Source organism: Tamandua tetradactyla, chromosome 25, assembly GCF_023851605.1.
Source record: "Tamandua tetradactyla isolate mTamTet1 chromosome 25, mTamTet1.pri, whole genome shotgun sequence".
Taxonomy (NCBI): domain Eukaryota; kingdom Metazoa; phylum Chordata; class Mammalia; order Pilosa; family Myrmecophagidae; genus Tamandua; species Tamandua tetradactyla.
Genome location: NC_135351.1, coordinates 26,700,881 through 26,728,426, shown reverse-complemented (window position 1 = coordinate 26,728,426; position 27,546 = coordinate 26,700,881). Strand labels below are relative to the sequence as shown.

At 36.3% G+C, this 27,546-nt stretch overlaps 2 long non-coding RNA genes across 4 annotated transcripts in view; one reads left to right on the top strand and one right to left on the bottom strand.

The window, feature by feature from the left end:
• LOC143669154 (uncharacterized) overlaps nucleotides 1-22,057 on the top strand; it is a 71,265-nt gene extending 49,208 nt beyond the window's left edge. The window contains exons 2-4 of the long non-coding RNA XR_013168755.1: nucleotides 8,819-8,919; nucleotides 19,362-19,503; nucleotides 21,939-22,057. This is a non-coding gene — a long non-coding RNA (uncharacterized LOC143669154). The remainder of the gene's footprint in view (nucleotides 1-8,818; nucleotides 8,920-19,361; nucleotides 19,504-21,938) is intronic.
• The window catches only part of LOC143669152 (uncharacterized), a 61,782-nt gene continuing 39,798 nt past the window's right edge, over nucleotides 5,563-27,546 (bottom strand). For 2 of the 3 annotated variants that reach the window (XR_013168752.1, XR_013168749.1), the window contains exons 4-5: nucleotides 25,913-26,029; nucleotides 20,127-20,256 (exon numbers count right to left, since the gene is read on the bottom strand). This is a non-coding gene — a long non-coding RNA (uncharacterized LOC143669152). Of the gene's footprint in view, nucleotides 5,727-20,126; nucleotides 20,257-25,912; nucleotides 26,030-27,546 lie in introns of those variants that run through there. The other variant, XR_013168751.1, reaches the window with a different exon arrangement.

Genomic DNA, 27,546 nt, shown 5'->3' with positions numbered 1-27,546 from the left:
AAAGGATGGTAGATGCTAAATATTTGCATGTTCATAGAACATCTTAAACCATAGTAGATAAAACTGAACAAAAATCACACAAAAGACAATAAGGCATCTACGAAGATGAGACAGAATTAAAACCTCCTTATAAATTTATTTTTTTAATGGAACTTTACTAATTGGGTATCAATTAAGTTTTTGGTGGTGATCATAACTAAAAGGGCATTTTTTAGTCATTAATGATTATATATGATAGGATTATTAAAGTAGTCTAAAGAAAAAATTTCATTATAAGGAAGGTGGAATGATGTATTTTCTGTGGCTTTTCAAACTCATATTCCTAGATTCTGCCTTTTAGATCTGCTACTGCCATGAACCACTAGCTTGTTATTTGAAGATTAAGCAATTAGCCCAAACTGAATAGCAGAATGACAGCTGAATGGAACTAAGACACAGAGAATCCCTGAACTAAGTCTTACCTTTGCATAGTTCCTTAAATGATTGGTTGCCTTTCAATAATGGTACAATTCTGTTACTTTCTCTGCTCCAACCTTAATCTAAATCTGAGTCCCCTGGTAATGCAGCAACAAATTAATCCCTAAGCAAACTATTATGTTATGGAGCTCAGCAATTCCTCCAATATGCTGAGTCAGTTAAAAATTGAGATTTTAACTATGGTTCCTTTTTGAGTGACTTTTCTAAGATAAGATCCAAAAAAAGTGGGTGAAATATTTTTAAAATGAGCTACATAGGGTGATTTTGAAGGTGCAGTTTAACTCTAAAAGTGTTTTTCCTTAAGATATCCAGCTTGTTCAAGGTATCAGGAAGACTGTGACTTTTTATATTTCTCTTTGGTGAATGTGAGGGCATCTATCATTTCTCCAGTCTTATTCCCTGGAAATAAAAGATCCTGGATTTGTACATATGAAGGAAGTGGGGAAAGGGATGGAGAGAAAAGGAGTGCTATCTTCAAACACAGTACAGACAATGATGTGTGTAGGGATGGATTAGTGTGTAGTTCACATGAATTAGGTTATTTCCAGGCTCTGACCCATTTGGGCCCCATTTTCTAAATATCATCTGAGTGCTCTGAGAATGCTATATATATCACGGGTGACTGTCATTCCTGGGGTGACTTCATATCCTTGTGGCTTGGGAATGCCTGTGTTTAGCATGCGGTCTCAACAATTATTAACAGCAGTCTTTCACTCTTTAAAGTGTCTTGATAATAGGTTATATGGTTAGTCTCCACATGCTGCATTGCTCTTTATATCGTTTAGTGTGTATATCTGTGTGTACAATCCCCGAGAATAATATCTCATCTCATTGTGCTTCTAGTATTTTTGCCACACACATCTACCTTCATAAGGAATGGTCCAGGTATGAAAGGGTCTCGAGCCTGTAAAGCGAATATAACTCTGCCCTGGGCTTTTCTGCTGATCTGCGCTCATTGTCTTTTACTAAACAGGTAACCAGCTGTTAATCAATCTACTCTCCAAATCTGTCCCCAGGATAGACACACTTAATCCTTCCCTTTCACAAATGAAGTCTTTAATTCGACAAATATTTCTCAAGCACCAATTATGTTGCAGATACAAAGCCTAAGAGACTTGATAGTGTAGAAGAGACATTTTTCTTTTTAAAGAAACTTACATAACCAAAACAAATTAGAGAAAATTACATACATAATAGTTGGTGATAAACCTAGATGTTAATATAGACCCTCTGTTTCCAATTAGAGTCACAAAAGACTAACCACAAGAGGCAGGTAGAAGGTCATGCCAGGCAGGCTGTGTCATGTGTTAGGGAAATTAGGTCCATATTTAGAATGGAAGAGTTGTATTAGGTAGAGTATACCAAAGACAGGCAGAAAAGGAGTGTGTGAAGGCAACTACAGAAGATGAGTTTACAAATCAGAATGTGGAGTGATTTTCCCAACAGGTGCCACCATCAAGTGCTCAAAGAATGCAGGGGTTGTGATACCTATTGCAACCCACATTGTCCTGAACAGAAAAAACAGACAGTTCCTACAGTGATTGTTTTAAATTAACCAAACTGTGATTCAAATTCTAGTTATTGTTGCAGATGTGGCTTCTTTACTGGAGCAAATCAACACACCTCCTAGTATCTGGTATGCAACTGTTTTGTTAATTTTTTTTCTTTATATATGTTGATGAAAGACTTAACCAGAAGCATATTGCTTTCAGTTCACAGCGCCAGCAATAAACCTTTACTGTTCTATCTTAGGGCTATATTAGTCCTCCAACTCTCTGTCATAATTTCATCCACAGAAACATCTATCACTACTCCATTCAGCAAGGTGCCATAAAAGACCACTATGCTGATTTCAGGCTGATGGGACCTGGTGAGCAGGAAGCAGCAATTATCCTGGACATTTTAGAAAGAAAAATGTGTGCTGGAGGGTGAAAAATAAATCCCACTAAAATTCAAGGGCCAGATACCTTAGTGAAATGTCTAGTGGCATAATATCCTTTCCAAGGTGAAGAAGTTGCTGCATCTGAACACTCTAAATATTAAGAAAGAATCAAAATGCTTAGTGAGTTTCTTTGTATTTTGAGAGCAACGTATACCCATTTATGGAGTTAAATAAAAACCGCTGATTTTGAATGTGATCTAAAGCAAGAGAATGTATTGTAACAGGTCTTGGTTACTGGGCAGCTTGGGTTACATAATTCAGCAGATCTATTAGTCCTTGAATTAAATAGGGCCGATAGTTATGCTATATAGAGCCTTTTGAAAGTCTCTATATGAATTACTGACAGGATTTTGGAACAATGCCATGTCACCTTCTGCAAATAAATATTCTCTTTTTGAGAAACAGCTTTTGGCTTATCACTGGACCCTAGAAGACACTGAACACTTTTCCAGGGGTCGCTAAGTTTCCCTGTGAGGCCTAAATGCCTATCATAAATTGGGTGTTGTGTGATCCTCTAAGCCATAAAGTTGAGTGCACATCAGCATTCTGTCATCAAATTGAAGTGGTATATATAAAATTGGACTTGAGCAGACCTGAAGTCACAAGTAAGTGGCATGAGGAAGTAGTTCAGCTCCCCATGGCTCTTGCTTTTGCTACATTGTCTTCTGACCCTCAACTATCACCTATCACCTCGTGGAGAGTTCCTTGGGATGAGGTGACCACAAGAAAAAATGGAGCCTAATTTACTGATGATTCTGCCTGATATGTTGGACTTACCTAAGAATCCTGTCTGTAGTATTATAGCCATACCTTAGGGAGACCTTGAAAGAACATTGAGAGAGTAAATCTTTCTAATAGCCAGAACTCTGAGCACAGGGATGTTCAACTTTATTGGGAAGTGGAGATGACCAGAGATATAGATTTACATTAATTCATGACAGTGGTTAATGGTTTTTCTTACTGGTCAGACATTAGAAATGTTCACCATTAGGAAATTAGTGACAAGAAGATCTAAGAAAGAAGTTATGTGATAGACCTCTCCAAATAGACACAAAGTGCAATAATATTTGTGTCTGTTGTACATGCTCATAAGTAGAAAATCACAGAAGAACTTAATAAGTTGGACAGGGAGATCCATTCTGAGAATGTCAGTCAGCTTCTTTCCCCAGTCATCACTATCCTTGTAGAATGGGCTCTGGAGAAAGTAGCCAGCCCTCTGGTTGCAGATGATTCCCATTAGGAAAAGGTCAGTATTCGTTCCCCCTAACATAGATCCTTATTCTATATATGGATTTCCCTTTCCTGTTCACAGTGCTTCTTCCAAAGCAACTATCCATGGACTTACAGAATACCTTATTGCTTGTCATGATACTCCACAGCAATTGCTTCTGACCAGAAACAACACCAAATTGATGCATGTTTGTTCTGACAGGATTCATTGATCTTATTACGTTCTCCATCACTTGAATTGGCTGAGCAATCAGAATTTTAAAAGACCTTTTGAACCCTATTATAGTGCCAGTTGGGTTGGAGTAATGTCTTCTGGTCAAAACATATTCTTTGAATCCTATTTATGATACATTTATCCCATAGCCAGAAGTCATAGGTTTGGAAATCAAGGGATAAAATGTCAGTGAATCCCCTCTTATTGCCCTTAATCATCCACTAGTGCAATTTTTACCTCTTATCCTTGTAATTTTGAGATCTATTGGTTCGGAAGTCTTAGTTTTCAAGGAGGGACTGTTTCCAGCTATGGACAATACTGTGTCTATTAAACTGGAAACTCATCTTGCTGACTGGATACTTTGGGCTCTTCATGCCACTGAAATATGAGGCATGAGGCTAGGATGATTGATCTTATTCTTATCAGGAAGAATTTGGGTTGTCCCTGCACAATGGATATTGGAAGGAGTATGTTTGGAACACAAGAAAACTTCTGTGAACCTCTTATTACTACCATGTTTTTGTAATAAGTGTCAACCATAAATGATGACTCATTATAAGCAGGAGTGCAAATAGCCAGATTCCTCAGCAATGGAGGCCTAGATCATCCTACCAGGAAAAGAGTCAAGACTAGCTAAATTGCCTTCTGAGGGCAAAGGAAATAAGAAATAGGTATTGGAAGAAGAAAGTTTTAATTATCAAATATGAGCAAATCACCAATTGCGAAATGATTTCTATCCAATCTAACCACTGTCAGTTAACAGTGGTTAAGTATGTATCTCACTATTTATGTGTAGTATATCAAAAATGGTATAAGGCTCAGCTAGAAGAGTAATGAACATCAGCCAACAATGGATTAATTAACCTTGTGTATTCTCTTTAGGGAATAAAGTAAGTGTGGTTTTGTTTGTACAAGGAATAACTTAGTTGGATATATTTTGCTATTGTCTTCCTTTGGAATTCAAATGTTAAAAAGAAGTGTGTATGGGTGTCAGGTTGAGAGGAATGGAGTATACTTGGTGTGATATATCAACTTGGTAAGGCTGAAAATACATTTTCCAGAAGTCTTTTACCCTGTAAGTTTCTAGGTTAGAAAGTCAAAGGGGGTTCTATATCAGTAAAATACAGTGAGGAGGAGATATGATTTAGTCAGCAGATTCCAGCTGTCTTCATTCTCCTGTGTTTCACCTATGGTTCATCCTCCTATCAGCTCTGCTGAGTTACATACAGCAGTTCTAGACCCACTGTCAGATACCTGACAACAAATCCATATAGGTGGAGCTACCCAGAGACAAAAGCTTTACATAGACCATTTAATTCATTGAGTGTAAGAAGCCTATGGAATCCTGAATCTCCTTTTATGATCCCAATTCGTGGCTAGTATGCTTAACTTCCCTGATTTCCCTGCAATCTCAATCTTAGTTGACACACACATTTCATACCAGATCCTCAACTCTGAGGTACTTCAAATCAACAGAGTTGTAGTAGGTAGTGCCTAGAGCTTATCGTCCACTTCTTGTCATATGCCTTCTCTATCTGTGCCTGGTAACCATGTAGCTTAGGAACCTGAAATTGTTACTGAATTCAAGAGTTTCTGATTTAGTTGACATTGCCTTTACCAATTAGGGAAGTTATATACTTCTAAAAATCCTCATACCTCCTGTTTCAAAGCCAAACTTCTCTTCAGCTGCCTGCCAGATGTTTTTAGTCTGAAGCTTATGCCAAGATCTTAGTTCAGCTCAACTGGCTGAATGGACTTTTCATCAGGCTGAATGAACTTGCCAATGTCATCTACTTCCCCATGATATTTTCTGAAGGTTCTTCATTCTATTCCCAAGGTTGAGGTAACTTCTTTACAAAGACTCTAAGTAAAAAGATCATCGTTCATGATATTTAAATATTACACATCATGTCAAAAATTTCCTTCTCTAACTGAAATAATATTTGTATATATTCTATACATTATGTAGGTATAGATAGACCATGTATATTGCAATTAAATTCAACTAGGATTTCTCAAGTCTGACCGAGCTGTAGGATGCAGTTAGGGCTATGACTAATAACAGTGATGACAAAAAATTGCCTTGTATTAAAGCCCCTTCACATTAATTGCTGGAACCTCCAGCCCTATCTATGTTGAAAAGATCTCAACGGCACCTAGGTTCTTCTTCGAGGCCTCTGATATTTTCTTCTCTGCTGTTACGAAGGTTTCCAAGGAGCTTCCCCAGGCTGTGTGTTGATTGACCTGTCCTAGTCATAGCTATTGCTCTTGTCACTGCCTTAGGATTTCACTCTTCTCTTCAATGCTGCAATTAGACTCAGCACAGAAGGCCTGGTCCAGCCCCAGGGACAGCCTCACTGAAATAACAGAAGGACCTGCTTCCCATTACAATTGTTTTATTAGGCCCCAAAGAGGCTAGCTTTCACTTTATTTCTTACAGAACTCCACATTGATTAGCTCTATCATTTGACTAATTTTATTTTTATTACTTAGGGTCCCTCTTAGAATCTTGGAACTAAATCCTCTAGGGCTGATTTGGAAGACAATTTCCTTGGTGAAGATCTTATCTCCATTCCCATTTCTTCCTGCTAATACCCATCTGGTATTTCTGAATAAAATTAGTACACCAGAACTTTTTCCTTGGAGTAAATTTCTTCTCCATTCCATAAATTGTTTTAGAAGTTGAAAAGATTCCCTTCATTTACTCTCTATTCTCAGAACCAGTTGCCCAAAATAATAGGCTCTTATTCATTCCCTTAAAACACATATACATAGAAATAAAATATCCTTCAACTTTTCAGATTTACCTCATTTTCCCCTACATGCCCTGACATATCTTGAAATGCCAAATGCTAATGATGGCCCAATTAAGGCTCCCTCCTGGTATCCTAAATCTATGTTCATCAAACTCTTATGTCCTAACATTTCTTTCATATTAATATTGGGTTTAGAGTAGCCAGGTACTGTTTTCAGGTACTGTATGATGTACTTTTTGCTATATAAAGAGAAAAAGACTGTACCCATGTGCTTACGTGAAATATATGGTCTAATAGTTAATAAAGTCTTTTACAATTTCATACATTGAAAATATCAATCCCTTCATTTGTTTTTTTTCCTAGTGACAAGACAGAAATATTAAAACAGACATTCTGATTTTACAAATAGAATATTTCTATTACATAATGGTATACAGCACTATGCAATAAGTGGTACCCCATGACATATTGGGAAACAACTAACATTTTTTTGTTCTAATTTTCCTTCAAGATCAGAAAAGATGTTGTTGCTTAGTTTTAAAAACAAGGCTTTATTCTTCTCTCTGAAGTTTAAAAAAAACTTCCTTCTTTCAAGAGTCATCAAAATAATTTACAAGTTACTATTAAAGTTCTTCTCTATTCATTGAGTATAGAAAGCATAAGGTAACAAGAACTAAAATCTCCCAGTTTCCCTCTCATTCTCTAAATGCTAGAGAACCATGGGTACAGCTAGATAAAAAGTGGCATTATTTTGAATGTTTCAGTAAATAGTGGATCTTAAATGAGAGTCCAGGCAGAGTCTCTGTGGCTTGGAATAACCTTAGCTTTCACTGGAAAGCTGCTCTGGCACAGTGGGTGGGTGAGAGTTTTAAAGTTTGTGTCTTCTTTGTGTAGTCCAGGTGTCCTCTCAGTTGAAGAAGGCCTTTTTTGTCCATATTCCTTTCAGTACTTTCTTCACCCCCCCGCCCCCCTCCATCAAGCCATATGTCAGACCTTCCAAATAAAGAAAGAAACCAGTTTTCTATGGGATCATAGAATTTTCTTCACAATGGGAATACACTAACTGAAGAGGTCAATCCAAAACTGAAAAACCAAATGAAGGGTTTCAGAAATATAAACTAGAAGTGAGGGTGCTTTGTCACCTGCAGCCGCTCTTCCATCTAATAATGGAGTAATTGCTAATTCATGATGATAAGCCAGAAGGAGGATTATTATGCATGCGCATGTACAATGACAAGAAGTGGCACTTTGTTTCATGTGGCTGCCACCCAACAAAGGAGTCAGTGAGAGAAACAAGGTCTGCTTGCGCTGGTAGCCATGGTGCTGAAGGCAGCCTGCCTGGCATCACTCTGGCCAGCTTGGCTTTGTACTCACAGGCTGCCAGTGCCCTCCCCAGTGAAAAGATGGATATTTGGGCCTTTACACAACATCGTGGCTTAAATTAGTTGGATACATGGGGCCTCTTGCAGCACCTGCTCCTGTTCTCAAATTCCAGCTCTGTTGGGAATTTTTATCTAGCCCCCTTCTCTCTCCCTCTCCCTTTGTAATTATGTTTAATCCCATAGGCACCTGCTTTGGCTTTGGAGGACTACTGATAAAAAGAGATGAAAAGACCTTTTTTTCCCCCATTTGTATCAAAATCCACCAAAGAAACCCAACAGGACCCAGCTAATTAAACATGTCTATGGGGAAGGTATGAGAATTTCCATGAATAAGATTCTAGGTGCACATTCTCATACAATTCTGCAGGTTCATCTTTAGCTGGTTCCAAATGATAAAAAAAAAAAAAAAATTGTCTAATGGCAGTTCTGTTTAGATACTCTCTGATGTTTTGATTTTCAGTACAGTTGTATTTGAAAGCATTGTGCTCTCTATTTCTTGACTGGGGGTTAGACAAATAAATGATGGGCTAGGTCATCTGCTGTGGAAACATTGACATACAAGTTTCATAGCTCTAAAGAGGAGAATTTGCCTTTTACCGTGTCTTCTATCACTCTCTCATCATCAGATTAAAATGACCTCTATTAAAATTATTTTTACATTAAAATTACTTTTATATTGAAATAGAACAGAATTCTTAGTTTTTCATCCCAGAAATATCAATTTGAAATTAAACAAATGAGAAAAATTCAGTTTATAACTGAATAGCTGCTATACAGTCTATTTTAGTAACAAATGGATTTTTTTTTTTGTCTTTAGACACCCATGGAATGAAAGGCTCCTATGGCATATTACTCTGGTGAAATATACTCAGAGATTTAGGAGGAAAATGGAGAATCAGGTCGGGAACTCACAAGATTGTAAGTAATTTAAAATAATGTCTTGATATATAAAAAATTACTGAAAATACAACTTTCCCTTTCCACCCCAAAGGCTAATGTAACTAGTAATAACTGTGACAATAGTCTCAAACACTACATTTTCAGTTTTATGGGACATGGTTCTCATTTGTATTTAAAGTATTATTAATAACTGGTAGAAGCAGGGATTTTTTTTGTCTCTGAGTTTGTGGCTATCTGAGTATCATTTTGGATCATCCTTATGTGTTCATGGAATACCATATATATATTTCATCTAGAATCAAAGGTAAAGGAAGAATGATCTAAATATATAAGCAAGTTCACAGTCCAAATGCTAAATAAAATAGGCTATAAAATCCTGCTTAATAAAAAACATGTTATTGAAATACCCTGGTGTATAATCAATAAGTGCCATGTATTTTTTCATGTGGACCTCCAGGTTACAAAGCCATACATATATATGCATTTATGAATTTGAGCTTTCCCTTTCATTAGATGTGACACTAAAATCTCAAATTATGTATTTAACTCTATATAAATATGCCACAATTTGGCTCATGTTTTCCTGCAACTGATTTCTAATCTATTCAAGTAGTTCAGTAATACATAATGTAACATCAAATGTAATTTTGGATTATTTTGAGAGAGTAACTGGTACATGTTGACAAACAAAAATATCCCATTGGAAGAGACAGAGCATCAGGTATGAATCATTCTACAGGGGGCTGATAGGCCAACCCTGCCTTGAGAAGATTTACATTTAGAGGGATAACCTCAAAAGTGAAGTGTGGGCGGGCAATGTTGGCTCTGCGGCAGAATTCTCGCCTGTCATGCCTGAGACCTGGGTTTGATTCCCAGAACCTGCCCATGCAAAAAAAAAAAAAAAAAAAAAAAAAAAGTGAAATGTGAGGTAAAAAATAGAACTCTACTTATATTCATTTTATCTAAAAATAAGAGAAATGAGGTTTAGTAGGGAAATGTACATAATGTATGTACTGATTCACTCTGGCACCCTCTTTTCATCCTTTTGTGAGATGCCCCATGTGTTAAAGAATAAATAGGGAAGGTGGAGGGAGGGTCCACCACACAGAGGGGCTGCCTGGGTGTCCTCTCAGGTATTTGCTTTCAAAGTGTGTGATATATTGAAATTTGCATGCCCCTAGTTAAATGGGATTTTAGAAGATATTGTCTTGTTTTAACTGAACTAAACCTCTATGAAATGGGCAAGTGGCTTAAAAAGAGTCCTGAAGTGTCAATCTGGGTTCAGGATAATACAAACCATGTAAATATAGCAAACGATAAGTAATAGAGTTGACACTCCTTTGTCTAGTGTAAGCTATTCATCAAATATTTTATGAAGTGAAAAAGAATGATGATGTAATCAGACCTGACATGAATGCAGCCCGGTAGAATGAAAATTACAAGGACGATTACTTTAAATATAGGTTTGCATACACCATGGTTAAAGATGATCCTGGCTTTAACAATATATTCTGCCTGAGAAATTAGCTAAGGATAATTAAGCTATCACAATTAGTAAGATATTTTAAAATACTATTCATTTCATTTTTATCTCATATTTAAAATTTTCTATTTTGGGGTATATTTAATAATGCATGTAATGTGTGATGTACTTTATTACTGTGCACACTATATATGGACATTATTATATCATCTTGCATTTGATTTTTGAGCCTATTCTGTGCTCTCCTTCTTGCTGGCTGAATCATTTAGCTCCCTGGACATCAGTTATCCCAGCTAAAAAGTGGCACTCATTTACCATATCCAAGTTAATCATTTTGGTTGGGAAAGACTTAATGATGCCTAGCCTGTGGAATCCCCAGCCATTGTTTCAATAAAGTGTGGAAAACTCCCATTTACCCTTTTCCAGAATTCTTAACCTATAGCCTATTTGCTAGATTTGCTTCATGAAAAAAAGCCATTGGTTGAGATTGCATGGCTTAAAGAAAGCAAGGTTATCTCTGGGCTCTGGCTGAAAAAAAAAAGTGTATGTATGGTTTCCAAGTTAGTGTTGCTAGCCCCAAAATATCACAAATATCTATGACTTTAGGAAATCTGCTGAACTTTGAGTGACCTGGTATCTACCAGCACACGTTACAGGCTGGGACATCTGGTGGTCAATAAATTTATTATTTATTTATTTTACATGAAGCAGCTGTACTTGAGCATTTGACCAGGGGCTGTACAATCAGAGTGTGAATAGTTGAATTAGTAAATTATATCAGGCATCTTAGGCACTTGTTTAAGGGGTGCATGTGCCTTTTTAATTTTCCTTTATTAAGGTCGGTCCCAAATATAGCACTGTTAGCAGTAGGGTTATTAGTGACTTATTTGCTTCATTAAAATTTATGGCACATTTTATATCTGCCATCTGGGGCACTGTTTCCCCACCTCACTGTTAAAATGTAACTTAAAACCATGCCTGGCGCTGATAATTCCTGAAAAAAAAAAACTCTATAGATGGAATTCTTCTTTTCTAATGCCAGGATTATCCTGCCAGAAACTTGATACACAAACACCGTAACAGCAAAGGCACAATATCTGTCCAACTATACTTAATCGCTACTAAGATTCAAGGTCTTATGTTTAAGTTTTATGTTGTTGCAAGTTTCTTATTAATAGGTAATGAAAAAAAGAACAGGGGCTGTTATTATTTTAAAAGTTGCAAACTCTGTGGAAAACTAGAAAAACTTAAAATGCCTGTGACAGAACACCACATATCTTAATCTGTGGTTTAATTCAGGGATATTTGGGTTTTGGAGGTTCCAATGGGGTAGAGTTAAAATGAAAGGCTGAGGTATTTAAATGGTAGATTTTCAAAATTTTCTGATTAACTTTTCAGAAAAAAATTACCAATGCCAATGTCCACTTCCCCACATCACTTCTGCTTAAATGTCTGGGACGGTGATCTATAAAGTGGTATGGATGACTTCAATATTGAATCTCAGATACATTTCACAACAGAACCCATGAGATAGGCAGAAGGAATTGGAATAAGACCTTGTATATCTACATTCATTTGTGTTTAAATTCTGGCTATTAAACAATGTTTACTTTGTTTATAACACACACAATTACATATATATGTATTGTGTATGCATATTTTAATATATGTATAGTAGTGTAGATATATATGCATGAGTGTGTATGTGTGTGTATGTATGCATGTGTGTATGTGTATATTACTGATTATCTTTTATTTATTTAGTTTTCTAACTGGGCTTTATAACCCCAAATATTTATGGCTATAACACCTAGGATTCTTCATCTAGATGGCATTCTCCCCAGTTTCCAAACTACAACATCAAACTGTAAATGCCTATGATGATAAAGAACTGAATCAAGGCTGTAGAGTTCTAAGAGAGCAAATTTTGGTCCCATTTTCTGCTAAAGGAGAAAACTATTACCTTGTAGACCTGTTGTATAGAGTTGTAATCATCAAATCAGAACACGAATATTAAAAATTTTGAGAAAACTTAAAGCATTACTTAAAACCAAGCTGTGTATAATTTTTTTCCAGGAAGGACTTAAGATGTTTAAATAGGAAAGGATCTTATGAGGTAAGAATCCATCCCTCCAGACAGTACTGGGAAAGAAAAAAAAACAAAACTCAGACAGATGAGATATTACGTTAATTTGAAAGAACTGCAGAGATGGAACTAAAAAAAGTCCTCGGAAATTCACTTCAAGTTTTAATAGATCTTAACTGCCAGGAGATTTTTCTGACTTATAACCTAAATTTCCAATGCTTTATTAGCTTTATTAGGAGACCATTTTTATTTATTTATTTATTTTTGGATCACAAAAGTCTCTTCACAAGAAATGGGAGAACATCTGTGTTAAGGCCTTCTGGTTCTTGAGTGATAGCCAATAAATCTTTCCGTTTTCTCTTTTCCAGATGAAATAATACTTTCTTTTTATCTGAAATCCTACTTTAAAACCTGAGAATCATCTGATGTTTATTTTTTCCTAACCACTTTATTCTCACAGAAAATAACTTAACTTTATATTCATCTAGTAAGTGTTGGCCAAAACCTAGTCTTATTTGTACTACTATCTATACAAGCACACCTCAGAGATATGGTGAGTTCAGCTCTGGACTACTGCAATAAAGCAAATACTGCAATAAAGTGAGTCGCACAAAATTTTTGTTTTCCTAGTATATATAAAACTCATGTCTACACTATACTTTAGTCTGTTAAGTGTTCAATAACATTATATATTTAATAAAACAATGTATCTGTCCTTAATGAAAAATACTTGATTGCAAAAAATATTCTAACCATCATCTAAGCCTTCTGCAAGTCATAATCTTTTAAATGGTAGAGAGTCCTGTCTCAGTGTTCATGGTTGCTTGCTGATCTGACAGGCGGTTGCTTAAGGTTGGGTAGCTGTGGCAATTTCTTAAAATAAGAAAACAATGAAGTTTCCCCCATCAATTGACTCTTCCCTACATGAAAGACTTCCCTGTAGCATGCCATGCTCTTAATAGCAGTTTACCCACAGCAGAATTTGACTCCAACTAAATTGGAGTCAACTATGTTTATATAATATTCTAAGTCCTTTGTTGTCATTTCAAGAATGTTTCCAGCATCTTCACCAGGAGTAGGTTCCATCTCAAAAAAACACTTTTTTTACTCATCCATAAAAAGCAACTCCTCATCCATTAAAGTTTTATCATGAGATTACAGCAAATCCGTCACATCTTCAGGCTCCAGTTCTAATTCCAGTCCTCTTGCTTTTCCACCTTATCTGCAGTTACTTCCTCCACTTAAGTCTTGAACCCCTCAAAATCATCAATGAGGGTTTAAATAAACTTCTTCCAAACTCTTGCTAATGTTGATATTTTGACCTCCTCCATATAAATCCCAAATTTTCTTAATGACATCTAGAATGGTGAATCCTTTCCAGAAGGTTTTCAATTTACTTTGCCCAGATTCATCAGAGGAATCACTGTCAATGGCAATGATAGCTTTACAAAACATATTTCTTTAGTAATAGGACTTGCAAGTTGGACTCACTCCTTGATTGGCTGCAGAATGGATGTTGTATTAGCAGGGTATGAAAACAACATTCATCTCAGTGTACATCTCCATTAGAGCTTTTGGGTAACCAGGTGCATTATTAGCAAGCATATTTTGAAAGGAATCCCTTTTTCTGAGCAGTGGGTCTCAACAGTGGGCTTAAGATATTCAGTCAATCATGCTGTAAACAGATGTGTTGTCATACAGGCTTTTCCATTTAGAAGAGTAGAGTTGGTATAGGTCTTAAGGGCCCACAGATGTTCAGAATGGTAAATGAGCATTGGCTTCACTTGTAGTTGAAGCCCTAATAAGACAATCATCCTGTCCTTTGAAGGTTTGAAGCCAGGCCTTGACTTCTCTCTAGATGTGAAAATCCTAGAGGCTTTACAAATAGAAGACTGTCTTGCCTACATTCTTCTAATAGAAGGCTGTTTCGTCTACATGGAAAATCTGTTGTTTGGTGTAGCCACCTTCATCAAAGATTTTAGCTAGATCTTCTGGATAACGTGCTACAGTTTCAATATTAGCACCTGCTGTTTCACCTTGCACTCTAATGTTGTGGAGATGGCTTCCTTCCTTAAACCTCATGAGCCAACCTCTGCTAGCTTCAGGCTTTTTTTTCTGTAGCTTCCTCACCTCTCTCAGCCTTCATAGAACTGAAGAGAATGCTCTGGATTAATTTTGCTTTAAGGGAATACTGTGGCTAGTTTGACTTTCTTGGCTAGTTTGACTTTCTATCCAGATCACTAAAACTTTCTCCCTATCAGGTGTAAAGCTGTTTCTCTTTCTTAACTTTTGTGTGTTCACTGGATTGCACTTTTAATTTCCTTTAAGAGCTCTGCACTCACAACTTTGCCAACTGCTTGGCACAAGAGGTCTAACTTTCTGCTAGACATTCGTTCTTCACTAACAGTCAACATTTCTAGCTTCAGATTTAAAGTGAGAGATTTGCAACTCTTCTTTTCTCATTAACACTTAGAGACAATTGTAAGGTTATTAATTGGCCTAATTTCAATATTGTGTGAATGACTGGTAGATGGAGCAGTCAGAACACACACATTTGCTGATTAAGTTTATTGTCTTATATGCGCATGAAGTGAGCACATGCTGTTGGAAAAAGTGCTGATAGCCTTGCTTGATGCAGTGTTGTCACAAACCTTCCATTTGTAAAAAATGTAATATCTGAGAAGTACAACAAAGTGAGGTGCAATAAAATGAGGTATGCCTACACTCCTATTAGCAAACTCTGTGACAAGGTTGGTTTGTAACACACATGAAAAAAGAAATGAATGCTATTTTTAAACCAAGTTCTGTAAGAATTGATGTTAACCAACACTAGTCCCTTGTAAATATAAATACATTGTCTTTTACTCTTAGATATAGTTTTGAAAGCACTTAGAGATTTATAAAGATAATAAAAGGATTCATGAAAAGTTGTTGAGTCCATTCAATAGTGATTAAAATTATAGTCACTCTGTATTCACATTTAATTCATTTCTCCCTGCCACAATTAATCAAAAAGTTACAGATAAAGCCTGCTGTGTCAAACAGAATTCTAGTGTGAAAATGAATTTAAGGAGATCTGTTGGTCTCTTATATTGGACATGTAATGTGAGTGTTGTTTAAAGCCAGTAATAGTTTGGGGGCACTTTTTATCACATCATCAAATAGTCTGTCCTTACTGATACAGATCCTGATTACTTCTGATAACAAAGGAAAAATACAAGGTCAAATATGTTCGTTAAAAATTTACTCAGATTTCCACTTATATTAAGGCTGTAGAAAGCCACAGGAGAATATCACTACCACCCTACCAATAAGAAACACAACAAGAAATTTAAACCCATGTCACATTTTTTTTAGTACATCACATAACTCAAATCACAAGACAACAAGATGAACTGGATTTCAAAGAATGATAAGTCTCTCTGGGAGGTCACATGTTTTGGTTAACATTTGGCAGGGAATGGGAGGATGAGTCAGCTGCCATGAAAGTGGGCAAAGGGAAAATATTAACAATTTTATAGAGACTGATAATGGGATAAAATGATAGTTGAAGTTCAAAGTAAATTGAAAACCAGGAGCCCCACTCAAAAGGGGAGTCTGCCCATCTGGCAGCCATTACCCACACATCTCCACTGGACGCTTATATGTAAATTGAGGGAAATTCAGGAAACCTAGGAGAAACCCCCTTTGCAGCATGGGTCTGCAGGCTAAAGGGTGGAGAAGAAGCACCTGGACAAGCTCATTTGCACTCCAAGCTCATTTGCACTCCAACTACCTGCATCATTACAAAATGGTGGTTGCCAAAACCCTGCTGGGACATGAAACAGAAGTCTTTTGCTGTCGGAGGAAGGGCTAGATATTCTTTTACCTTCCCAGCCTACCTTGACTTTAGGCCAAGCTCTGCTGTGATGGAGATAAATTTAGGAAACTGACCTCCACACCACTCTGACACTAGGTAAAAGACGTATGCTACAAAAGAAGGACGGAAAAAATCAGCTGGTACCCAGAACCCTGAGCTGGTACAATGTTCGCTGTTGCCAGGGAAAGGGAAGAAAAGTCAGTCTCACCAGTGATGCCCCAGATACAGGGTAGAGTTTGACTGGCATAAGTTGAAATCCCAGTGGCTATTTTTGTATAAATTGAGATTGATTAATTAAATTAATTAATTGATTGATTAATTTGATTGATTGATTAAGCTGATTTTTTAAATTTATATGAAGATATAACAATTTGACTATGATGTACTTAGGTGAGATTTTTTTTGGAGGAGGGGAGTATGATTTCTGCTAGGTGATGGCTGTGCTTTTTAAATATGTAAATTTGTGCCTTTTGTTAAATTTTGCAAATTTCTAGCTATTATTTCTTCAAATATACTTTCTGTTCCATTTCTCTCTCTTCTCCTTCTGGGACCCAAGTACATGTTTGGTAGATTTTTTTAAAATAGTCTCTGGTCATTAGTGGTCTTTTTTTTTTTTTCTTTTTTTGTTTTTTGTTTTTATTGATCTGCTTTCAAATTCCAGGAAACTTCCCTATGTCATCTTCATTCTGCTGTTATTCACATCCAGTGAATATTTTAGATACTATGTTTCTCATTTCTAGAATTTCCATTAAGCCCCTTTTTTATACTTTTTATTTCCCTACTGAGATTTTCTGTCAACCTGAGCAGATTTTCCTCACAGTTTAGAGCATATGTGTTAGGAGTGTTATGTACTGATTCCAACATCTGGGTAATCTTGGGGTTTCTCTCTGTTCATTGTCTTTTTTGAATGGCATAACGTATATTTATCTATCTCTTCTTTATGTGGAATCATTTCAGATTGTATCCTGGATGTTGTGAATCGAGACGATGTACCTATCATGTTCTTCTAAGAGTTTTTGTTTGTTTTACTAGGCCATTAATTTAGCTTACTCAAGCTGAGAATTGTTTTGTTTCCCTTGCAAGTAGTGGCAACTCAAAATTCAATTGGAGTTCTTTAGATCTTCCTGAGCTGCTTATAGTTTGCACAGTGAATGTATGGTTTAAGGGTCGGTCAGTGATTCAGATTGAGTGTATATATAGAATTTGAGGCTTCCCCTTTCTGACTCTCTGAAATTTACTCTCTCATTTTCCAAGGGATATGGTTGCCCCAAACTCTGTTTTGATTCATCAAGCCATAAAGGCTGAGGTTTCTTAACAGAGTTATAGTTGTCCGACCTGAAATATTAGAGACTACCCTCAGCTAAAAGCTATAAAATAGAAAACTCAGACAGTACCATTCCCTTCTTTCAAATACTCCTCTTCCAACCTTTGTACTTTCTTGTTCACTCTGTGGTTCCTTGAAACAATTTCCATTTCTGTATTTTGTCCAACGTTTATAGTTGTTAATCTATAGTAGGGGTGGATTTATAGGAGCTACTGGCCATGGAATCACCTTCTTTCACAGTTTTCTAGCTCTATATACCTATTTATCTGTCTGTCTGTCACTGTATATCTATCTATCATCTGTCTATCTTACATCTATCACTGTGTCTGTCTTCATCATCACCATCATCATCTTTTTCTATAATCATCTATCATCTATTCATCTGTTTTCTCTCTTTCTTTTGCCCCTGCACAGATGCAAATTTTAGTCATTGTGATTCCACTGGATTGAAGTCCAGATAGTTCTTAGCTTTTTATTCTATACTTCCTGCTCAATCACAAGTTTGTCTTCATTCTTTAAGAAAAATAAATAAGTAGACAAAATCTGAAATGGAAAAGCTACAAGTTTTTGTCTTTTTATTTTGGTAGAATATTTGATAGAATATTTACCTTACATTTAGAAACAGAGTTGAATGTAACAAAAATACACACATTTTTTAATGACTATATCCCCCCCCTGCATAAAAACATCCTGAAGTGTCATATTTGGTTTGGCAGACAGAAAACTATGGATAAAAATTCTCTGTTGATAGAGACTCATGATTTTCATGAAACTGCTTCACTGCTTGCAGTTTCTGCTTCCACGTGGAGAACGCTGTGAGGCTGGCATACCACTGAGTTACAAAGTGTGGTATATCCAAATAGAAATAGACTTTGTTCACCAGAATTTGGCCTTAAGTTGTCATTAACATTTTTTCCACATTGTCCCTTCCCCTTAATAAATTTAAATGGGACTTAAAAAATACAACTTTAAAAATACAATAAAATAACTAGTAGAGATGAATGGAATCTATACTACATACATCGCTTGGACTGTCCACTGGTTTTGATTTGGGATTGCTCCCTGGAGACTGCTTCCTGAATCACATTAGATAATGTGCTGCAGATAAGAAGCAAGTACCATGCATAGGGATTCAGATGGTTGACTTCAAAATGTTCCTTTTTTTTCTTTTTACCTCTCAACGACTTAGAATTATGTGAAGCTGCCTTCTCTGTAAATTCTGCCTTAATGGGAAGTAGAGCAAGTACTTTGTTGATTTGAGTCTTCAAGCTTTATAAGTATAAATTCACTGATTTTTTTTTTTTTTTTTATTTCTTGACACTGAACTCTGTTGTGCCTACAATGTGGATAATAACATGTCCTGAGAAATGCAAAGAAAGTTAATTAGAAAATGTCAAGAAAACTCTCCAAGATCCTTGGAGGGAAAAACATCATGTGACTACAATGTATCATTAGTATAAAAATAAAACCATTCCCAATTCCATAGGTCTTACAGGGCCTTTATATTGCAAGTACATTTTAGAAATAAAATTAAAGACTCGCTGAACTGGACAGAATTTCTGGTGGTTTTATGGTCCTTTCTCCGCTCCAGGAGAGACTACAGTGTGAACATCCCATAGACTTCCTAACCTATTTTTAAGACTTCTGAATAAAAATGTTCCGAAATGTCATTTGATTATTTGTTTCTACTGCTTAATGTATCTCACAGGAAGACTGCTCTTTTAGACTACTTTTTAGGAAACCAATGGAATTTAATTGAAGAGAATATGATTCAAGACAGAGATGGGAATCTCCTAGTCAACAATCACCAACTTCAATTATTTTTACACAAAGTCAGTATTGGATATAAGGTAGGAGGCAAGCCTGGGATTTGACCTTGAAATCAGGTCAGTGTTTGAATTATAAATATTTCATTTAGATAGAAATATTGATAACATTTTAAGAATCTTTGGATATAAGGTAGGAGGCAAGCCTGGGATTTGACCTTGAAATCAGGTCAGTGTTTGAATTATAAATATTTCATTTAGATAGAAATATTGATAACATATTAAGAATCTACATGCCGCCTGAAAATGCAAAAGATGTTAATTTTCCCCACACTATTTTCAATTGTACCTACATTTATTATAAGGAAGGTAGACTAAAAAGTCCAATTTTGGAAAGAAGTCATAATTGGACTAGAGATAAAAAATTAGGAAGAAATACTTGAGAAAGCCCAATAAATTTGGGATTTCCTCAATGCTTTTTTTTTTGAAGTTGTCAGGATTGTGATTTATGAATATTCACAAAAGCCTCCCCAGGTGATTTTCTATAGTAGCTTGGGCTTCAGAATGGTATACACACTGACCAAACGGATTCATTTCATGAAAAGAAATATTTACTGCCCAGTTTTACTTACATATATATATTATTTTATGTAATATATCTGAAAACGATAAGCAATGTAGATGTTTTTAAAAAGAATTTAGAGTTTAATATTTAGGAAACTCGAATGTTTCTGCAAAGCACATGATGACTTCTTTTCTCTCTTAAGATTCTTGGTCACTTAGATCCAGTTTCCTTCCACAATTTTTAATGCTTCCAGACTCCATTTGCCTTTGGACCTATTGAATTTGAGAATTTCTTAATCTATTCTAGGAAAGATGTCAAGTAGACAGTTGCAAAGAACTTCAAAATTTATTAATTTAGCAAAAAAATTTGGACTTGCTTGTAGCTCTAAACCAATAACTTAAGCTTTGTGTTAACAGAATCTTGTTACAACAAATAGCACTATCACACACTTCTACATTATAAACTATATATAAGACTTAATAATAGGCTGCTGCTTCTGAACAATCTGAAATTAAAATTAAATAAAATCCTGCAAAATGTTTCTTGAATTTCTGTTAATGAGATATGATCTTAAATGGAACATTTGATCTCAACTCTTCCCCTCTGTACCTTGTTTGGATTATAAGGCATTTATTTATTCAGGGGGTCCAAGAAATTATTTGATTATTTTCTTGCACCCTGGTACTCTAAACAAAGTACACATTGAAGAAAAAAAACAAGATAATGAGAAGCAGCAGATCAAGAGAAATTCATGTGATTTCTTGTTGATGATCTGGAACTGAATTTTTGCCCAAAAGGACATCAAAACTAATGTCATGCTTTTTCCAGTAGCAATGATTTAAACAAACATGTGCTGGGACTTATTTTTAGACATAAAGGTACACAGCCAGAGGATTTATTCAGCATTGCTATTAAGTAAACTCCCCTCAGGGCCTTGTAAAAGATGGCATTTGAATTATAAGTAGATATATCCCATTTTCCACTTTCTGCAAGCCACTGAAGATATCTCATTGCCTAGACTTTGGCAAGGGAACTACCCCCTTTTGCATTCCTATTGAGCTCTCTCTACAGTAATTATGAGTTTGGGGGATTATTAAAAGTCTATTTTTTTCTTTCTTTTTTTTTTTTTTTTTTTTTTGGTACATAGACTGCTTTTGAAGCTCTGTGCCTGATCAACAACATGTTCTAAAAGGCTTTTGATGTATACATGGCTCATTAAGTAAAGGTCAAAATTGAACAATGTCCTGTTAATTTTCTTTTGCTAGAGAAATCAATATGTGCATCAACATTCATTAAATTTGACAGAAGCTAAGAAAGTTAGATGTGAAATGTAAATCAATATGTATTCCTGATAGGATTAACTTGATGTACAGAGAATAAAAAACATCAATTCTTTATACATATCGTTCAACCCAACACACCACTCTGGCTTTAGGGAGGTTGCATTTTACCTTTTTTGGCCTTCAACCCTAATCTGGCTTTGCAGTTCTTTGAGCTAGAGCTGAATATTCTATGCTTGAACAAAAGTTTACAAGTTGTTAATATACATATTAAATGTGAATCTTTCATTCTGTACTGTTAAGTTCGCAATTTGTTAAGGCCAAATCATTCTCCCGTACCGAAAAAAGCACTAGCAAGCAACAACAACAAAAACAACCTAGGCATTTTAAAGGTTTAGAGTCTATTTTATTTTTATGTACAGCTTTTGTTATCATGTGAATCCCAGAGAAATAAGTTTGGAAACAATTTATTTACACATGTATCTAGGAATTTTTGGCTTTTTGTTGTTATTTTGTTATTGTTTTCTCTGAGATTCTGAGCTGTATGACTATGCACAGAATTTCTTGAACAGCAGTTTCCATGAATCCAGCGTTGAGCTGATACTGATATTTGTAACTATAACTATGCAATGTTGCAAGATTCTGAGACATCTTTATTTTTTTGACATGGGCAGGTTCCGGGAATTGAACCTGGGTCCCTGGCATGGCAGGCAAGAACTTTGCCACTGTTGCCCACCTTTGAGACATCTTTTGACGTGAAGAATATTAAATGTTATGCATTACAGTTGCAACATTGTGTGGATATTTCTGCAGTTTGATTATTTGAAACTGGAAAATCTATATATGGCAGCCATTCACTCTACCATAGCATTAGCATTACATAGCATGCTTTGTATGTATGGTGGATTTATCTGAAAGTCTTAACAAGAAGTTGCTCCAAACAAATGAATACCAGCATTCTAGCAGGGAACAGCTGACAGCCAGCATAGTACCCTGCTGTGATCTTCTGTACCCCCTGTGTCTTTTGTCACCCTGAAATTTCCCTGTAGTATCAGTCCTGGCCTTGGTTTGCAATAGGAACAAATACAAAGAGAGAGAACGGGACTTCAGGGACTGAGTGGACTCATTACATGGAGGAAGGTTATCCAGAAACAGTATAACAGAAATCAGAGGAGAACTGCCAGACATAGGAAAGTGCCAGAGAAATGTTGATAAATATATATATTTTTTCAGAGAATTTAAGAGTGATCATTTTGAAGAATAAAAAAGATTGCATCATTTCCCTGCTTATAAACACCCAATGACTTCCTAGGCAATTGAAATAAAGTGCCTATCTCTTAACATAGTCTCTAAAATTTTATGTAATCTGATGCCCTGCTCCTTTCTCTACATTTTTCTCCTATCACTTCATGTCTCATTCACTATTTAGTCTTGATTCCATCCCTCAAACATACCAATGGTAAGGGGACTTTGCATTGCTGTTCCTCCAGTCTGAAACACTTCCCTTAGATGGTTATATGGCTGACTGGGTCATCACTTGGGTCTTGACTTAAGGGTCTTTCCTCATAGGAACCCTTACGTGATCATTGCCCTAGAGAAAACAATCCCACAATCTGGACATGCTTTCCCCCATTACTGTTACTTTCTTCATAACACTTATCACTGTCTGAAATTATCTCATGTGTTTATTCTTGTTTTTATACCTTCTCACTAGAATATAAGCTCCGAATGTTAGGGTTTGTGTACCTAGAACATTGCCTGATATAATAACTATTTAATAAATAATTTTCAAGTGACGAATGAATTGACAGACACAAGTTAGAAATTCCTGTCTAGTTTAACTGTTGAAATGGGATGCTATATGAGCTCATAAAATAGAGATTCAGAAAGGGGATATTCAGACAGGGGGTCCAATAACTAAACATGGAATAAAACTGAGACTTGCATTTATGTTGCATTCCAGTTCTGTTACCTATGCCCTAAGTCCATGTTAGATTTCCTGTGTTAGGACAGAAATATTTGGGAAATAGCAGTCTCACTTGTTGCCTAATTCTAACTTTGTGCATCCAGATCTTTATTCTCTTAACAGATTCTCCTGCCTTCGTGTTCTGTTCTGCTGCCCACACACTGACAACCCACTCCCAGGCCCCATGAGAACTCCTAGATGCTATTTCACATTTGAGGTCCCCTCCCTCCTGCTGGCTTTTCAATGCTGTTGAATCTCTACTGGCAAGATCTGCCTTCTTCCATCTACCTTCCCCTATGACTTTCCCACAAGTTGCACCAGAAAATCCATCTAGATCCCCAAGTGCAGGGTTAACCAGGCTTTGTTCCCATGCTGACGATACAAGCTTTGTCAAGTTCCCCCATAGGATCAGAACTGGCTCAAGAAATCTACTGTTTTGAGCCTTGGCATCACCAATTTCACTTTAGGAGATGAGAAATGAGTAGGCATCAACAAGACTGCTTGGTATACTTGAATCAATGGATCTGTCACATTTGAATGGGAATTTCTGGAATGACCTCAATATAGAACATCAAAATATATAATAAAATCAGAAACATATCTACTGTAAAACTAAAGAAGCTTAAGCTTCAGGGCCCTTTCCTTATAGTAGACCCTTCCATAGCCATGGGAGGGGCCCTAGAAATTTGTTAAACTGGTCCTATATTCATATGAAATTTGGGAAAAAAATAAAAAAAGGAAATTCCCATTCTGAATCTCCTTCTCTCCCAGTCCCGCCTCATCTTGGTTGGTGTTAGAGTGTCTGGACATTTCAGGTATAATTAGCTATAGAGAAGTAACTTTTAGAAAATGCATTTGTTAGGTCATTTATATGTGGTTTGCAATCACTTCCATGTATACTGAAGTTATTACTATCTATTCTGGCACAGCCTTAGATTTTCATCCAAATGAGATAGTCTTGGTTATTTAATGCAAATCCCACTGTTTTTTATTCTAAGGAAACATTGGTGTTTTAAACTTGGTTTTGTCTTGGAAAGGTGTCTTTTGTCAACATGTTTGGTTTTCTAGGTTACTACATTTTAATAGAAGGGTGAGCTTGTAATTGAATGTGACTGTGTGTCTTCTTATTGGCTTTCCATGGAAGTTCAGAGGTGGAAACATGAGATATAGAACCTTAATAAATTTTATGCACAAATTATTTCCCATCTATCACCAGCTAATGTGTGAACTAAGAAAATACCAGGCACTGATTTCTAAATAATGTTTGCAAAATTGTATCTTTTTGTCAGAGATAATTGTCTCCTTCAAAAATAAATTTTGGATTATGAAGTATTAGAGGATAAGAGTTTTTTTTTTTCTTGTTATTTTTTGCTTGATCAAAATAATACACCGGGTAGAGTTGATTAGTGGTTTCATTATTGAAGTTGGGAAAGAGATGACAAAGGAGAAAGACTGTGCCTCTGTATATTTTTTTGATTTGGACTTGAGTAGGGTGGTGGGAACAGAGATTTTAGAGCCTAATGGTGCTTTCCTGCAGCAGGCTGGTAAGCTGGTTCAGCTCTGCGCTGGGCCATCTCTCCAGCAGAGCACTCACCCTCACAGCTGGTTGTAATCAGGGCTGCCTGAGCTCAGCAGATGGGTGAAGAAGCAGCCTGCACTTTGACACAGGCAGATTTGCTCCAAGCCAGCAGTAGAGACGAGTGTCCTGTTCCTGACCCAGGCTGTGTTCACCCTTTGGCTAAGCAGAATATTTCTGTCTCTTGAGCTGTCAGGCTCACATCTTCTGAGATCATTATGTTAATAAAAACATTCTTACAGAAAAATATTGTAAATTTCTTTCTACTGCCTGGATCAAACGGCTATGAGCCTTCAGAAAGATGCTAAAATTCTCAACTCGACAAGAAGGAGGATCACTTAGTGCTAAGTATCTTGCACCATGAATCTTTGCTTTTGGAAGCCAATAAATCTTTTACTTAGACCGGTACAACACTTCTCACTTCTAGAAAGATTATTTTTTTCAATTGTAAAGCCACGCAATGGCCTTGCAACTTGGAGGAGAGGTTGCAGATAGGCAGGAAAATGAAATAAGAGTGGTGGAAGTAAAGGAACTCTGTGTTAAAGGAAGAATACGTAAAAAGGCATGAGAACATGTGGAACATATAGAAAGTGACTAGGAGTTGACAAGGAATACAGAATATTTTTATTTCTCAAATACAGATAAAACTAAGATGGAAAAATTATAACTTTTTTGCCAACTACAATACATGTTTAACAAAATCATTTCTATCTGGGCCATTGTTAGAAGACACAGCTTCTTTTTTTAATCAAAATGAAAGAACCCACTCTAAGGTATTCGTATTTCTGCAGTTGAAATCTAAACTGAAAAAACCAGAGGTCGACATTCCAAGCTATTATCATGATGACTTTTATTTCATTTCCAATGAAAAGGCAAGGCATATTTTCCCTCGGCTCTAACTTCTGACATGATCTAGTGGGATGAAAATTTCTGAAGATTAATGAGTTCTTAATGACCTAGTTACTTCTTAATTATCAAGACAACATGTGTTAATAATCATCAACCTCTGAATAAAAAAGTTTCAAATATGTGCGAAGCAAATACGCTTTTTATTCACCCTAACATATATGCTACCAACATTAGATTGATGACAACAGCAATCATACCTTGCCTATATCAGATGGCCTTAGGAAGCAATTCTTGCTATCTTCATGAGAAATTATGAAACTCCAGTATGAAAGTAGTTGATCCTTCACTTGAGCTGTGTGACAGAGTGCCGTGCTCTATCGGACAGAGGAGAAAAGAATATGCACTTTGAAAATAGAAGCAGTTTTAATCCCATACAGGTTGTTCAGTAATTAACGGTGAGCCCTTAAATGATTATGTTTTTGACATTGTGAAAGATAGCATATACATTTCTGTGTTTTCAACCTCTTATTCTTTGCTTCAAGGCATTTGAAATTGGAGAAGGGGGGAAATTGTTATGCTCTTTCCATTATTGTAAAATGAATTCTTGGAAATCTCCAGGGCCTTTCCTAGCAATTGTTAATGAGGCTTTTTTAACCTAGTACACTAACCTATGGAATACTACCATAGTAAAATAGATGTACTCTTAGGATTTACTTGTTTTACTAATAGTGTAGCAGGGAGGTTCAAAAGGCTCGGGAACGAGAATGGTCAGGTAAAATGGAATATGAGGCCTTTCCTTCTATATCAGCAATTCACCTCTGACTCAAGGCAGACATGGCCCAAATTTTGTATCATAGATACTAAATCAGTCCTTGTAGACTGTTTCTGCTGGAACTGACAGCCTTTCCTTATAATCTTAAAGTATACTTTAATTTAGCGTCTATAAGTTCATAGTGACATTACCGTTGGAAAAAAGTGTAGTTCCTGCCTTTGGAAATTTAATAAGATCAGAAAAAGTCCAGGAAAAGAAAAATGAGTACTAAAGGGTGTGTGTGTTCTGGGATTGAGGAGGAAAACAAGATTTACACCGAAAATACGTAGAGAAAGAAACATACAGAGATAGGTGGACACAGCTGAGTAAAGAAGCACAGCCATGCATAGCTACAACCAGACATGCATGTGGGCGTTATCTCTCAATGTTCTATGTCCATGTAAATGATGTTAACTTTGTTGAAGGGCTTTCAAGGAAAAGAGACACTCCTCAAACCAGCTAAATTGAAAAATGCAAAAATGGCACCACAGACTACCACTGTTCTTGGTTCGGGTTCTATTTCCTGCCACACAAAATTTTCTGTACTGAGAAGGTAGCTCAGTCTTGCTGAAGTTTGGTTCTCACTTTCTTTGCAGACTTTGGCCACCATGGCAGTGGTGGTGAGCTTGGAAGAGGCAGAGGGAACCCATTAACTCACGACTGGTAAACACACAGGCATTAGAGGGATGTGTTATAATTTGCAGTCACCACCATCTAGTTAGAATTTAAACTGGTGACCAATTTAGATGCAGGGATTTTTCTATGTGTTTAAATATCACTTATTTTGGGAAGTGCTCATTACTGAAATTAGCAGGAGTCCGCATTGAGACCTAATTAGAGAACGCTGAACTGGGAAGTGACAGTTTCCATGCTGTTTTGGAGTCATGCTCTAGCCCTTGCTCTTTTCTCCTGTAGTAGTGCAATTAATATCCTGTTTCTAGTTTTAATAGAGGCAGTAACTCTAGTAAGATACATTATTACTTCTTAGCCCAAAGAGATATGTTCATGTATTTCTCTTCTTGCTGTTATCTGTCAAGCCCACTGGCTGTGTCTGTACCCTGAGACATTACACATTCAGGA